At 28.6% G+C, this 4696-nt stretch overlaps 1 long non-coding RNA gene across 1 annotated transcript; it reads left to right on the forward strand.

Moving 5' to 3' along the window:
• The first annotated feature begins 2011 nt into the window (after window positions 1-2011).
• LOC136795425 (uncharacterized) lies at window positions 2012-3614 on the forward strand. The gene is made up of 2 exons (XR_010843026.1): window positions 2012-2548; window positions 3371-3614. It is a non-coding gene; the product is annotated as an uncharacterized lncRNA (long non-coding RNA).
• Window positions 3615-4696: the final 1082 nt, after the last annotated feature.

Below are 4696 nucleotides of genomic sequence, written 5' to 3' on the forward strand. Positions count from 1 at the left end.
ATGTTTGGCTGGATAAAATTTAGGTTATGAAATAAGTTATTTCGATGTCAGCTGACTGAGGGGATCAGCTGATCGAGGGTATATAAGCGATGTAGCGAACACAATAAATATAGTATGTTACAGCAGTTCAAACGTGTTACATCTTATTCCTTCTTCTCTTATTTGACATTTTGCTTTCGCCAATACTTAACTTATATATATATATATTTTGTGTATATTGACTTAGTCTTTTTGAAGGAAAGCTTTAAAGAACAAACAAATACAAACTGGCTCGGACATGAATATTTATTTGGTGAGGCCAACAGTACAATAGGACAAAAGAGATAAAATAAAATAATGAATATAAGTCAAAATAATAGGCCTTATAGATAAAAATAAATTATAAAAACAAAAGAAACAATTTATAAAATCAATAGATATATATTAAATAAAATACTGGATGACGGTCCTGAAGAAAAGATTATGCACTCCGATAGGTCAGGGGAAGATATTTTGTTATAAATACCGCTGCAACTCTTAAACTGTTCAAAAGTTGGTGAACCCACATCTGCACAGGCTCTTTAATCTATTCCTCAATTAAATTAATTACAATTCATAATAAAAATTTTCTTTTGAGGTTAAAGACTTCCAGTTTAATGAAATTTTTATTAAAATTATCACCACATGGTTCAACGTTACGGGACCACTGTCCCATATTCATGCACCTTAAACCTATAACAATAACAAAACTGTCATAACAACAATGTCCATCTCTATTCATTTTAGTTTACACAATTATATTCACCTCATAATTTCTTCTAGGAAATCATGTCACAATTTGTGCATCTTCACTACTCCAATGGTTGTGCTAAGGCCATCTCTCTATATTTCCTTACTACCTCTTTGGACCTTATTTCATGTCCAGTGTGCTGTTTGGTGACCTCCCTGTTTTTTTACAAGTCCTGCTTTGTATTTAGCATTAACTTTGTGATTTTTTACCTAAACCCGTTTATTTCATCTGATTTTTATGTTTATATTTTGAGTCTGTTTATAATGTCGGCGTAATGTGTATTTAAGTGTTTAGTGTCAGTTTTGTAGTTTACTGTGCTTTGTATGTTTTTTGTTATATATATATAGCTTCTAGAAATCTTCTGCTTTTTGTATTTTGTGCTGTATCTATTATTTTGGGGTTTTCGAAGTTGAATTCATGGTACAGTTTTATGCTGTGGTAGGCCAGAGCTGTGCAATTTATATTTTTAGCATTTTTACAATTGGTTACATGTTGCTTAATCCTAGTTTCGAGTTTTTTAGATGTTTCACCAATATATACTTTTTCGCAATTTTTACAATCTATCTTATAAGTTGCATTTAGTTTTTCCATCTTATCAACTTTGTCTTTCATGTTTGACAGCTTATTCTGTAACTTATTATTGTTGTATAGACCGGTTTTGATATTTATATGGTCATTCAAAGAAAAATTTTTTTATGAATTGACTCACCAAACTTCCTATATAGATAATCCAGATTAATTACAATTGTATTCATAAAGACAGTGAACTGTATTATATATTTATCACGATCAACAGTCAAGATATACTAACATAAAAATTGCCACACTGGCACTTAATGAGGGCAGACAAAGGCTGGTCGTTGTAATGATCAAAATGTTTTTAAACCACAGGTCAATTTAATATGCAGATAGGGTCTGATAATGCACTATAATAGTCACAGTTAACAATAAAAATGTCCAAACAAACACATAACGTACGCATACAGGGCTGGTAATGGAGTATACTTGGCAACTAATTAGCAACTGTTTCTCTTACTCTTAAATATTATTATTCAAAATATAAATACTTCTGTTTTGTTTTTTTTTCTAAAATAAAAATAAATTTCTAAAGGATATAATACAATTAAATTAAATTAAATACTATGACTATTTACAAATAAATTATTATACTTGGCGTTAAAATATATAATAAGTCTTAATTCTAAAACTAATCAAGTAGATAAATTATATTTAATATTTTTAGTTACAAGCTAGTCACAGTTGAAACCTTTTTGTTTAATTTGTCCAACTTTCATCTGGATAATTCCACTTAAGTCCAATTAAAGCCATTTTGTATTAAGCTGTTTATCAAATTAATACATATGACTAATCCAAAATGCAAGGGGCACAACTAAAAAATGTCATTTTTAAGTTAATAGGATCGTAATCAGTTCTATCTAATGTTGTAGCTTACAGGATTTTTCTAGTGTTAACGTTTGCCTCTATAATGTTTAAGTGCCTGTGCTTATTGTTTGGGCCTCTGATTCAATTTTTAGAGAATGCCTAATTGGTACTTTTGATGATTCCATGTTGAAAATGATTTTTAACAGATGTTTGGCTGGATAAAATTTAGGTTATGAAATAACCTAATTCATTTTTACATTTAGTATTTCAATTTCATTCATAAAATTTTCATTTGTGATAAATTGATTTATTAGCTTTTTATGAAAGCTGTGCAAGAAGTTGAAGATCGTATTAGCTTTTTATAAAAGCTGTACAAGAAGTTCAAGATCCCACCAGGTTAGACTTTATATAAAATTAATTAGCGAATCAATTTTATATAAAGTCTAACCTGGTTAAGTGGGCCCTTAGTATGTGATAAACCTCTACTACTGATAATTACTATGAGGTCTTGATACTTTTGTCTTGAAAACCTCTCTTACTGAGAATTTTTAGACCTTTGCGATTGTGGCTCAGTAGCCTATTTAATTTGGACAGGTTACAATATTTTTATTCTTTTCACATATGCTTTGTTTTTAATAATATTTAAGGTTTTGTACGATAAACAAGTTAACAAAATATCAAAACAAAAGTGTAATTCATAAACAGACAATGAATAGATTAAAGCTATTGTTGAATTATGACAGTGGAAAGTTGCGTTGTGAACTGTAGATGGAGTTTAATGTACCAATATAGTTGATTTTTTTTAAGCCATGGGTTTTGTATTGTTTTCAAAAATAAAATTTCATGTATATAAAATTTTTTTATTAAAATTCTCTTCTATAAATGAATAAAACAGTACTGTTGTACTCCTCGATGTGTTAATGCTCTGATCCCAGATCACTTCTGTAATTGTACGGAGGACTTACTGTTAAATTCTTGAATTCTGCTTTCTAGTGTACCTGTTACTCTATCAATTCATTATTTATTTTACAGTTAAAAAATACTTTTTACTAATCTGATTTTGACATTTAAACTTTTATTGTATAGTATTAATAGTATGTTGAAAATGATTGTTTATTGTAACACTTTTTAGTGCTTATATTATGTTTTTAAAATTTGGTGTTTTCATTTTTAATTAATTACTATTGATTGGATTATTAATTACATGTTACTTTGCAGTCAAGTTGCAAGATGACTCATCAAAGTCTACAGAAGATGCTGAAAAGATGGATTTTGTTGAAACTCAGATCGAGATCACTACCCTAGGCATCGAGATGGGCGTACAGGTGGACCCATCAGAGATATGTAGCGATGACACTTTTGTTTCCCAGATGAGTCAGAAGATTCCGCAGGATACTCAAGATTTAATTTTGACTCCTCCCGTTGTCAAGGAAACTGAATTGTATTCTGATTCTCAAGAAGATATTAAAATACCGACCCGGGATGAAATCGGATTAATGTTCCAAAGTGATGTGTTCATAAAAAGGGCTGCGCCTTTCGTAAATTTTAATTTCTTAAGTAAACTCACCGCTGCTGCTGCTGAATACTTCGGAACTAGGCCAGATTAATAACTCATTGTTTCATGTCCCTATAGCTTTTTATATGAGCTCTGTATAGCTATATGTATATCTATATTTTTATATATCGATACAAAATGTGTAAATGAATTATGTTTATATAAGAAAAAAGAATATCTATACAGTTTGCATTCTATACAGTGCAGTGCATTTGTGTGTATTATAGACTTTTATGTGGAACACTTTATTTTATTTATCTTTTTTTTATTGTATAGTTTTTAATTAAACTTTTTATTACCATTTGATTATTGTTTATACATGTATATTTATTTTAGAAGGTAAAATGTTCTGTAATTTATCTTTTTGTACATATATTTCTTTTCATTTCTTTTTTACAAAAGTATTTATTTTTAGAATATTAGCAAACATGCTAGGTTTTTTAAAGAAATTGAAACTGATATTGGATTAAATTAAAACCAGGAACCGAACCCAATAACAATTTTATTTTACAAAATAATAGAAAATACTTGTTTTAATTTTATTCTAGTAAAATAAAAGTTTTATCATAGTTGATATATTGAGATTACATGTGAAGAAGTTTTAATTAAAAAATTGGACTATTCTTAATTTAAAATTTTATTTTTTACAAATCATTGAAATTTTCTAACATGTATTGATACAGTTTTAATGTGTTTCAATTTATTTCATGATTTAGGGAAAAGGAGTGGTTAGTGAGATCCACTATGTAGTAAGCACTAAGATGGACAATTTAAAACTGGAAGCATATTAGAAATAAGTAATTAGTATAAATAAATGAGGAGCTGAGGAACAAAATGGCGTTCTTAATTCTGTCAGGGGGAAAACTGTTTTCTCATTTGATAAAACACTTGGAAAAAATTAATTTTTCAGTGAAGGAACTAACTCTAAAATTTTATAATTCAATGTCAAGAAGTAACACGGCTCAAAACAATTTATACTTTAATTTCTT

Source organism: Halyomorpha halys, unplaced genomic scaffold (genome assembly GCF_000696795.3).
Source record: "Halyomorpha halys isolate HHAL.00 unplaced genomic scaffold, Hhal_1.1 Scaffold300.1, whole genome shotgun sequence".
Lineage (NCBI taxonomy): Eukaryota > Metazoa > Arthropoda > Insecta > Hemiptera > Pentatomidae > Halyomorpha > Halyomorpha halys.